General features: G+C 45.9%; 1 non-coding gene across 1 annotated transcript; it reads left to right on the top strand.

The window, feature by feature from the left end:
* Window positions 1-5,230: 5,230 nt before the first annotated feature.
* On the top strand, window positions 5,231-5,337 carry LOC120705288. Its single transcript, XR_005687876.1, has one exon. It is a non-coding gene; the product is annotated as a small nucleolar RNA R71 (small nucleolar RNA).
* Window positions 5,338-11,416: the final 6,079 nt, after the last annotated feature.

The raw sequence follows: 11,416 nt of genomic DNA, 5'->3' as shown, positions 1-11,416 counted from the left end.
TTTACCTCGAAGGATGCAAGTGTAAACCATATTCTCGCTTCTTCCGCAAGTGAGTATGGGAAAAGATTCCATCCAAACCAAGCTGGCGGAACTCCGTCTTGTTGTACCGTGTTGCACAGCATTGTGAACCACTTGATATGTCTATATGGGTTGTCCGTCTCATCTCCTCTAAAGGGGTTTGCCGCCGCCATCTTGATGATTTGAGGCTTGATCTCGTACACGGTGGCTCGCAACACCGAATCTGATTTTTGCATGTCGAAGTCCTCCGATCGCGGGCTTGCATAATCCCTTAGTGATTTTTCTCCTTCCTCCACGTGTTGAATGAGATGGGCCATCTAGACAATCAAAACAAAAATAAAAACAAAAAAATTTCTAGAGAAAAAGGTTAGGTGTTAGTAACCAACAAAATTAATACAAAGTTAAACGTAGCAAAATCGCTTGTTCCCCGGCAACGGCGCCAGAAAAGCTTGTTGACGCTTTTTAAAGCGCCAATTTACGTACCGCAAGCGCACGGATCGTGTCGCTTTTCCCTTAGAGTATTCCCCAAGGTTTATCAATCCACAGAACAAGTGTATTACTATGCTTAACTAAGCACTAATGATGTTGGTAAAAGATCTATATTGAATGATTGAGTGTGAAATAGATCTAATCTAACCAATCTAATCTAATCTAGACTAGTGAGCAATGGTAGGTGTGTGCACAAGATATGAAGAACATTTGTCCATAGGGTCTAGGATCACTAGAGATGTAATCGCCAAGCAACGAAGAACGGATCTAATCTACCAAAGGTGTGTTCCAAGATCAAAACATTTCCCTCCCGCATACTGTCACTACACGAGGACAATCGGTAACGAATCAACAAGAACACGATAGTTGATGTAATCTAAGTAAACCATGCAAGAGCAAAGCAAACCCAAAACCAAGTCGCGAACTATTAGGCATCAAAACATCATCAACAAGAATCGTGATAGATCAATCTCATAAAGGATTCGGCAATTACAACTCAAGATCTCCTTACAACCCCATGAACAAACGAGAACTTTACCTCATGAAGCTAAGCGAAGCGTAGTCGATCATGGTGGTGAAATCTCCGGCAAGGGATGGATCCCTTGCTGTCCTCCAACTTGCAGCGGCGCCGAGGGACGATGAGGCCTCCGGTGTCGCCTTTCTCTTGTGTCTAACTCTAGATCCTCTCAATGCCCCCTCTTTGACGGCGACTTCGGGGTATTTATAGGCAGATATGGTCGGTGGTTTTGGTAAAACATAGATTAGGGTTGACGCATACTTCGTGCTGAAGAAAACTGAGACCGATTGGGCTCCGAAATGGGCTAGGCTGGCTGGCCCAAGGGCTCCAGGCCGGCCGGCCTGGGCCCTTTCTGGCCCCCTTTCGGTCCCATCTTTTCGCGTGTGGCCTCTTCCTCTTATTCCTCATCTTAGCCCAGTTGTAACCATGCGTCAAATCATCTCCGAAAATGTCCAATTTCTTATCAAAATGCAACATGCTCCAAAATCCAGGACAAAATCGAAAACGGTCAAGTTCGGGTGCCAAGTGGCGGGTTAATACATGAATCATCCCGAAGAATTTACCAAAACAACTCCTAATTGTATAATAAAATGGGTACTTAAGGAGCGCCAACACCCCTCTGGCTCCTTAATCTAGGGTTTGTCATAGATTGAGTCGCTGGATTGTTCTGGGGCCTTGGTTTTTCCTTTTTTAATCTTGGCCAGTTCCCAAAGAGCGTTGGCATGCTCGGTTGGTTTGGCCATAGCGTCCATGAACAGCTCGACGTTGTCTGACCACTCTTCAAGATCGTCAAATGATTCAAAGTTCTCAAGACCGTTCATGAAGCGATCAAATTCTTGATCGAATTTGGACTCGACTGGTTTCGGAGTCCGAGTGTGAGCAGGTTTCGGTGAAGGGCTCTGAGGTATCCTGGAGATAAACGGTCCCATCCGAACAAGCCGGGGGTTTGTCTCACCAGCTCCCCCACAGATTCCTCCTCCCGACTTCTGCTCTTTGTTTTGCAGAGTGCTTTCAGTCACCTTAATGCAGTTAGCAAGCTTTGAATTTACCCGATCGATCCCTGAGAGCATGTCGCCCGACCTCTTCTGCGGTGGGTTTAGTGCTTTAGGGTTCTGCTATAGCGCAGATGGGCTGAGAGCGGTTTCTGCAAGTTTGATGCAGCCCTCTATCCATCGTGAAACTTGATCCACTCTGGTGAGTAGTTCTGAGTTTTTGATCTTAGGGCGTTTGATTGTCTTCAGATGAGCCAGGTATTTTCCAAGAGTTTTGGAAAAGTAAGACTTTTCGGAATCAGAATTTGTGTCGAACTCGACCAAACCAAGAGTTCGGTTTTGAGTTGTCATGTTTCTTGGGTTGTCCGAGTCGAGTTCGGGTGGAACTCTTTTCTCGTCGAGATCCGTGGACTCGCGGATGTCGACGAGTTGGGAGCGGGTTTTTGATTTAGGCGAGTTAGGCGTGACAAGGTGGCTGGAAAAGCCTCACGTTCCATCAGCCGTGCAAACCCAGGAACCGAAAACGAAAGTCGTGCCTTCTGGCATGTTGTTCGTGTCGCTTGATCCGGCCATCGAATTCGTTGGTGAACTCGCCGAATCCCCTACCTGGCGTGCCAGCTGTCGGTGTTTACCGCCAAGCCTGCTCAGGGATACCCTTAGCAGTAGGGTTTGTAGGTAGGGATCGACTGCTCTAGAACTCGATGATACAAGGAACACAAAGATTTAGACAGGTTCGGGCCGCGAGATTGCGTAATACCCTACATCCTGTGTGGTTTGTATTGCCTTAGGTGTTGATGATTGTTTGGAGGGAGTCCCTGCCCGCCCTTATATATCCGGGGGGACAGTGTTACATGGAAAATCCTAGCCGAGTACAGTTGGAGTCCTACTACAACACAATCGGGTAGTTTTCTTTGTACTATAGCTAGTTCTATGCCTATTCGGGTAGTTACAAAAGAGGTAAGGTACATCCATGAGCTATCTCTTACTCTAGAACATTCTATGTCTATAAGCAGTCCCGCTGTCCCGGGTCTGATAGGAATGTAGCGAATGGATGGGACGTGTACGTGCTTATGATCGAGAAAGTATGAAAAGCATCTCACTAGGGTCACACAATTTGACAAAACTCAATAGAACATCAAGCAGCATATGTATAAGGTTTTTCTTGGAATATGACATATCTCTCTGGTAGGACATTACATATCACTGGGGAACTTGCCTTTTTAGATTTTTGAAAACAACTCCAGATTTCAAGCATCACTAGAACAAAATTGCACAACCTTATATACCATATCTAAACTCACAACAACTTAGACTTGGATCAAGCATATACAACCCCACAGAACTTTCAGGTTCATTGGCAAGATATTTGCATAACCAACAGATTTAAACTCAAGAGAACTCTCATTTTCAAACTAAGCACAGCAGACATGATAGAGCAAAGCAAAACTCATCCTTTCAACTTATCATAAAGAGTTAAAATATTCTTACCACGCATGATGGAAAAGGGAAATAAAGCAGTAAATTTTTATTTTATTTTTGAAGGTTTTTATCCTATTTTATTGGAAGGCAAGTAAAGGGATATAGATGACTTAGGGGAGGAAACCTCCCCCAAGCTAGCTCTTGGTTTAGGGTCCGAAAAGCAGGACCTTTCTCCATACCTGATCAGGTTGTGGTTGTTTCGTCCGTACCTGGAGAAGTAGTAGCGGTCGATGACGTCTTGTTCTTTTTGTGCCATACCTTCTTGGTCTTCTTTGATGGCGTAGACGGCGCAGGAATAGGATCCTCGGATGTAGGATAGATGATTTCCAGATCTTCCCACACTGTATTGGTGATGAAATCGGGGATCTTCTGGTCGTCTTCCACTGACTCGATTGGTGGAGTATGAATCTCCCAATCCTCCCAAGCTGGCTTGGAAGGGGAGTGATAATCTTGATCATCCCAATCGGGTTCTGCCCATAACTCTTGTTTCTCACTATCCGCATGAATCAGGAATACCTCCCTCTTGTTTTGAAACTTGAATTTCATGGTCTTTCCCATGATGCGGAGGCTGATTCTTCCTGTCCCTACATCAATTCTGGCGTTTGTATCCTTGAGGAATGGTCGCCCAAGTATGAGCGGGATCCCAAGATCTCCTTCCATATCGAGGACTACGAAGTCCACTAATATGTAGGTATTCTTGACTTTTACTATTAACCTTTCCACAACTCCTTCTGGATATCTTATCGTGGAATCCGCCAGCTGAACACACATAGTGGTAGAGGAAATTGATGGATAGCCTAGCTTTTCGAACGTTACCTTGGGGCTTGGGCATGATGTTGACGCTGGCTCCAAGGTCACAAAGGGCGTGATCAAATTCATAATCGAAGATTGAGCAACTGATCACTGGGGTTTCGGGATCTTCTCTTATTGTGGCTGCTAACTCGCCCCACGTACCTCTTCTTGGGCGTGTGAGCTTCTCTGCATAGCTGAGAGGTGTCCTGCTAAGTGGCTTTTTCCACATAGCATTGATGATGTTAACACTCTCAAGAGTTGATTCGGGTTGCCCTGGAATCTTCCCTAGTTTAGCTGCAGGTGTAGCAGCAGCTAACTCAGCTAGTTCTTCATAGTGGTGAAGAATCCGTCCATCTTGGCATGGATGGTCTCCATAGATTTGTCTATGGCGGCCAACTTCTTCTGAAGGAACTCATTGATCTTCGCTTGGCCGTAGACAAGATCTCTCAAGGTAGGCTGGTTAAGATTGAAGGAATTTAAATTTCCATTACCTCCTTGGTAGTATGGGCGTGGTTGATTCCACCCCTGACCTCCTTGTGGACGAAACCCATTATTGCCATTGAGGCATAGAGCTTCCTCTTGGGTTTCTAGGCAGTTGTCGCCCGAATGTCCAACATTCCCACAGACCTCGCACATCATGCAAGTTTCCAAGGCTTGAAGTGTTTGCATTTGAGCCTTATCTTGGGAATAATCCTCAAATTTCTTGAGGAGGAGATCTTTCTTCATAGCGAGCATGTCAGCTTCCTTGACGGAGTGCATACCTCGCTGGCACGGTTGGAGGCGATCATCGCTCCAACCTTGGTTGGAAACCATCTTCTCGATCAATGATGTAGCTCTTTCAATGGTCAATGAGAAGAAAGCTCCACCCACAGTGGCATCCACATGATCACGGGATGATTGTATCAACCCGTGGTACAAGTTCTGTAGAATGAGCCAATTGTCCATTCCGTGGTGCGGACACGCCAGAATGTACTCCTGAAGTCTCTCCCAAGCTTCAGGAATTGACTCACTTGATGCCTGCTGGAAGTTCGAAATCCGACCACGAAGAGCATTGGTTTTGCCCGTCGGGAAGAACTTCGAGAGGAACGCCTGGGCACATTTGTCCCAAGTATCCACAGCAGCCTTGTTAGCATAAAACCATTGTTTTGCTCTCCCCAAGAGAGAGAACGGAAACAGACGGAGCCAGATTGCATCTTGCGATACACCCTTGATAACAAAAGTACTGCAGAGCTCCAGGAGCTGCTGAAGATGAGCGCTGGCATCCTCATTTGCCTTGCCACAGAAAGGGCTGGCCTGCACCACCGGGTAAAATGCATCCTCATTGTTGCAAATGTTGATCCATCTGTTGGCACCTACCAACATCACCACCGGGAAACAGCGATGACGCCCGTAGGCGCCAATTGGGGTGGCAGGTATTTCATGAACCACGAATAAATCCGCAAGCGCACGAAATACTGTTGTAGCATTTTACCCGGGGAGTATACCAGGGTGTCATTTATATTTCCGCAGGGAAGGTGGTGAGTGAAGAGATATATAGACCAGTTGATGAACTTTATCTAGATTGGATATTCTCATGTATAAACAGGGGTAAGATATCTAACATGGTAGGAGGTAGTGTGACACACACACAAACTACCCTTTTGGATAAATAAATAAAAAAGATAAAAGAAGCTCTAGGCCGGGAGTAAGGCAGAAGTCAGAGCTCGAGTCAATTGTGCTAGGTTAGCTATATCTGTACTTTCTCATTGGTTAGATCGTCAGAGATTAAACTACACAACAGGGAGATCGCTATCGAAGCAACGGGAGGAGCACGTACACCCCGGCGACTTTATGTACCTCCTACCCCCCATACCGAACGTGGAGGATTAATCGGGCTCGGACAGGGCTGTCACCACCTGCCGACTACCTCTACAAACTGTGGGTATAGTTGACATCCAGCAACTCTTAGCTAATCTGACACCATGTCTACACTAGTAAGGGATACTCTAGTATCCCGCGCGGAGCCCCCACTCTCCGGATGGATAGACATCACACTAGAGCAAACATACGAATATTGGAGCAGTTGATAGAGTTCTAAGAATAGAAGACTAACCATCTCCAGCACAGGGCGATCATACAATGCAAGCATTGAATAATAACGCAACCATATCAAGAAGCATATATCCGATAACTCAGAACATACTTCAAGCATATATCGGTAACCATAGTCTAATTCTATTACAAACAATTGAAAATTACAAGAGAGAGCTACAGATGAACCCATACCAGACTCTCGAGCAGATCCGGCGATTCGAAGACTCCTAGACTTCTCCTAAACCCCACTATGCCTAAAGACTATGCAAGAAATGCAAGAGAGGAGAGGAAGTGTGGTGTGTGTGTGTCATAATCTCTACCCCCCTTGTATTTATAGCAAGGAGCCACGGGTGAGAGCTTGCAAAACCGACTTGAACAACCAGTGAGGAGGTGACAAGTGTTGAAGTTGAGGCGGTGGGGCCCACGGGCCAGTTCGGCTGACCAGGTAGGTCGATCGACCTGCCCGGGCCGCCAATCGCCCCCATCTTTTTCCAACGGGCTGTCTTGGGCCTCCTCTTGTCTGAATGCTAGGGCTTGCCTTGTCTTGACTGGTTTTGGTGTAGTTCTTGGGCTACACTTGGTCCAAATGAGCCTGAATCATCTCTTTGATATTTTCTGTGATTTTATGTCGGGCCAAAGTGTGCTTGCAACCTGCATATTAGCTCAAAAACACAACTTGCATTTTCTGGAAGGTGAAGTGTGGTTTAGGGACTTTATTGGATAAAGATAAATGCAAACTCTCATGATTTTCTGATCAAGTTGACGCCTGGAAATGATCGTTAGTGAGCGTCAACACCATCCTCGTAGGAGATGCCACGGTAGGAGGTGGGGAAACCAGCCGCGGAGTCAACTGCGGTAGCCCAGGAGATTCTGGGTTGTCACACTTCTCTTGTTGTAAGTATCTTTTTATACTCGAGTAGTTGAGTTTGTCGAGTACTCTGTCTTGACTTTATTTTGTTGACAGAATCTGGCTAAGCAAGTCGCTGAGCAGGCCGAGTTCCTTCGGCGGACTGGGGAGGATCTCCAGTTGACGGCTGACCAGGCGCTACAGCTTGAGAAGATGGCTGCTCTTGAGAGGTCTTCTCGGGAGCAGTCCGAAAAAGTCAAGCTTTTGGAGGCCCGGGTGGAGACTTTGGAGCAGGATAATTCTGCTCTGAAAGATAAGGCCATCAAGCTGCAGGAGAAGGCCAAGGCTGCTACCAAGGAAAAGAAAGGTATTCCTTTCCTTCTTTTGTGTTGTTTGAGTAGTTTTCTTCTGTGCTCATGTTTTCCTTGCTTTGACAGAGCTTAAAAGCTTGCTGTTGCGAAAGAATAACGAGGTGATTGATCTAACCAATATTATGTATCATCACGCAGATGCTGTGGAAAAGCTGACCAAGATTAAAACTGATGCTGACAAGCAGACGGTCAGTGACATGAGGCAGATCAAGGAATTGGCTCAGCGGCTAGCTGATCTTGAGGCGGTGGCTAAAGTAGTCGCCGACATGGTCGAGGATGAGGAAGCTGGTGGCAAGAGTTAGCGAGATCGTCTTCGTGAAGCCCCCCAGCGTCTCAGTAACTTCTTCTCTGATACTTCTAGGGATTACTTAGCCCATGCCTTAGGATTAGTCAAATCCTTTCTTCCTTCCGTGAACTTGTCCCTTATTGGTGATAGGGTGGCTGTTGGCTGCTCAGAGGAGAGATTCTTTGAATATGTCACGGAGATGAAACCGATTGCTGGTAGGATTATTAGTGGCTTGGAGCCTGCGCCAGAGGCTTGAACAGTTGTTTGTAATATTCCTTTGGCTTTTGTGTGGACGGGTGTCCGTTGTAGTACTTTTGACATTCTGATGTATAGTACTTTCTTTTGAGTTGACGGTCGGTCGGCTGGTTGCCTTTGTCATTTGGCTGTCTTGATTTGTTTATTCGAGTACTGTGGTATTCGATTTTCTTGTGTCATACTTGTTCGAGTACCGTAGTAGTCGAGGTTTTTGATCGTCTCATGGACGGATGAACCCCCTTTGTCGAGTACTATAGTAATCGATAGGTCTTCATCTTCTTGTGTGATGATTTCCTTTATTGCGGTCTTTTTGGGTCGAGTACGTAGTAGTCGACTGGTTGTCATCGCATGGATGAGTAATTCTTCTTGTGAAGTAGAGATCTTATCTCGGATTGAGTCGAGTACTGTAGTAGTCGACTGGTTGTTGTCTCTTATATGAGAGTCCTTTTGGGAGATGGGCAGCTTGTCCCGTCCGAAGGTCGAGTACCGGAGTAGTCGATAATTTTTCGCCTCATGGACGAAGAAATTTCTCTTGGGAGATAGGGACCTTGTCCCATCAGAAGATCGAGTACCGGAGTAGTCGATATTTTGTCGCCTCATGGACGAAGAAATTCCTCTTGGGAGCTAGGGACCTTGTCCTGTCGAAGATCGAGTACCGTAGTAGTCGATAATTTGTCGCCTCATGGACGAAAAGTTCCTCTTGGGAAATAGGGAGTTTGCCCCATCGAGTACCGTAGTAGTCAATCAATTGTCGCCTCATGGATGAAAAAAGTCCTCTTAGGGAATAGGGAACTTGTCCCTCAGGGCCGCAAGGCTCGTGTCCCTTAGCCCCAGCTACTTGATTCGCTGTGCCTTTTACCTTAACTTAACAAGGAAATGTTGGTATTCGACGTAGCTAATGGAGTAACGACTCCTGAAGAAGATAGAGATCTTGTCTCTAGGGCCGCAAGGCTCATGTCCCTTAGCCCCAGCTACTCGATTCGCCGTGCCTTTTACCTTAACTTAACAAGGAAAGGTTGTTATTCGATGTAGCTGATGGAGTTACGACTACTGAAGAAGGTAGAGAACTTATCTCTAGGGCTGCAAGGCTCATGTCCCTTAGCCCCGACTACTCGATTCGCCATGCCTTTGACATTGAGTGAACAAATAAAGATTGGTATTCGAGGTAGCCGATGGAGTTACGACTCTTGAAGAAGGTAGAGAACTTGTCTCTAGGGCCGTAAGGCTCATGTCCCTTAGCCCCGACTACTCGATTCGCCGTGCCTTTGACTTTGAGTGAACAAAGAATGGTTGGTATTCGAGGTAGCCGATAGAGTTACGACTCCTGAAGAAGGTAGAGAACTTGTCTCTGTGGTCTTTGTCAACGAAAATTCCTCTTTCATCCAATTCTAAAGCACTCGATTTCTTCTTTTATTGGAATCTTACTCGGGCGGACCCATCCTAGCCTTTACTGGGTGTAAGACCGGTGGTTGGCCCTGAGGGATTCAGCTTTGTTAACTGTCTTCGGCCAACATGAGTAGTTTGGAAATTGAGTCAGAGTTCGGGTGAACCCATCCTAGCCTTTATTGGGTGTAAGACCGGGGGTAAGCCCTATAGATGACTTGTTTGAGTATTTGCCTTCTGCCAACACGAGTAGTAAACTAAGTCAGAGCTCGGGCGAACCCATCATTGTCTTTATTGGGTATAAGACCGGGGGTAAGCCCTATAGATGACTCGATTGCAAGTACGGGTAGTTTTGAAGATGAGTCAGAGCTCGGACGAACCCATCCTAACCTTTATTGGGTGTAAGACCAGGGGTAAGCCCTATAGATGACTCGATCAAGTAGCTGGCATACTTTTGTCTAACTCTTTCTCCATTGATTGTCATAAAGGATTTTGCTCGTGTTGGCTCACTTTTTTGTTGTCTTTGTTGGCAGAAATTTGAGGTGCTCCGAGTGCTTTGCGAAGGATGATGCATTGCAAACTCGAGTGCTTTCCTTTGGGATGCAGGAAGCATCTTGAATGAATTTTCTGGTGAGTAGTGTCAATCGTTGACTGCTTTGGTTGGGAAGGAGGTGCTGCTTTGTCACGGCGCTGCTTTCGGGAGTTGTACCCGTAGATATTGGATATCCGGAAATTAGATGTCGGACTGTAAGCTTCGACTTCCTCATGATCTTCCCCTTTGTTGATGATGACTGTTTTTGTGTTGCGACCAATGTTGATAACATTCTGTAAGTCGCTGTTGGAGTAGTCGAACGAGTCGCCAAGTTGTTGATGATGTTCTGTCTTAAGAATCATCTTCGGGTTGTTGTCCAGCTGGATAATGACTGTGATTCCTGGTGGAGGTCGAGGAATTTCGTAGCTAGTTGCTACTGCTTCACTCGTCTCTGGTTCAGGAAGGAATTTATCATAGTCCAAGTCTTCCAGTGCCATGGAATTGGCTTTTTGGTTTGTGCCATCCGAGAGGAAAGCCATGAAAATTTCGCGATTGTGGCCACAAATTTTCGAATTGATGTTGTCTTCCTTTAGCGGAAGGCCTTGCTGGAAAGGAAGTTCTTTGTCTTTTGAGAATTGCTGCCTCTCTCCTTGATTTGAGGACTGCAGTTCTCCTTTTGAAGTAACTGTGGAAGTCGACTCTTTGTCGGATTCAGTCTTCTTGTCCGAATCGAGTTGTGTCGCGAGTCAGTTTCTTTTAAGAATTTGATACGAATCCGGGTAGAGTTCCTTGTCTAGCTTGGCTCGAGGAGAGAATCTGAGAGTATGTTGTAGAAGGTCTTCGTCATGTGGGATGTAATCCGCTGGAGGCCATCCGCCTTCGATTCAAACTGAGAGATCATTTATGAATTTGTTGTATTTGTCCAAATTGTCATGTTTGTCCGGAGAAAATAGCTGCAGCGTGCGATGATTTTCTTGCGGGGTAGGTGAGTTTGGAGTTTGAATGACGTTGCAGTCTTCTGCGAGGTGAGAATTGGATAAGTACTGATCCAATTGAACTGACATCATGTTTTGTGAATTGTCCCATAGTTTTTTCACTTTGGATTGCTCCCAGAGAGCTTCAAGCTTGTCGGGATTGGTTAATCCTTCCATAAACAAGTCGATGTCGTATGTGACCATACGGTTAGTTCATCTTCAGAGATTGGTGCGTCCAATTCTTCGAGATATTTGATGAAAGCTCGATCTTGCTCTGCAGAGTTGAGAGCGCACTGGTTGGAGAGTTCTTTGCAAGAAGTGTTGATGTTGAATGTGTCTACAACTAACTGAAGGCAGTGCTCAATCTTTTCATCGATATTGTCGATGTTTGAAAAAGTGTCTTCCGAC

The sequence above is a fragment of the Panicum virgatum genome, chromosome 4K (assembly GCF_016808335.1).
Source record: "Panicum virgatum strain AP13 chromosome 4K, P.virgatum_v5, whole genome shotgun sequence".
Lineage (NCBI taxonomy): Eukaryota > Viridiplantae > Streptophyta > Magnoliopsida > Poales > Poaceae > Panicum > Panicum virgatum.
The sequence above is the reverse complement of the archived record's forward strand: the minus strand, read 5'-3'. Positions and strand labels throughout refer to the sequence as shown.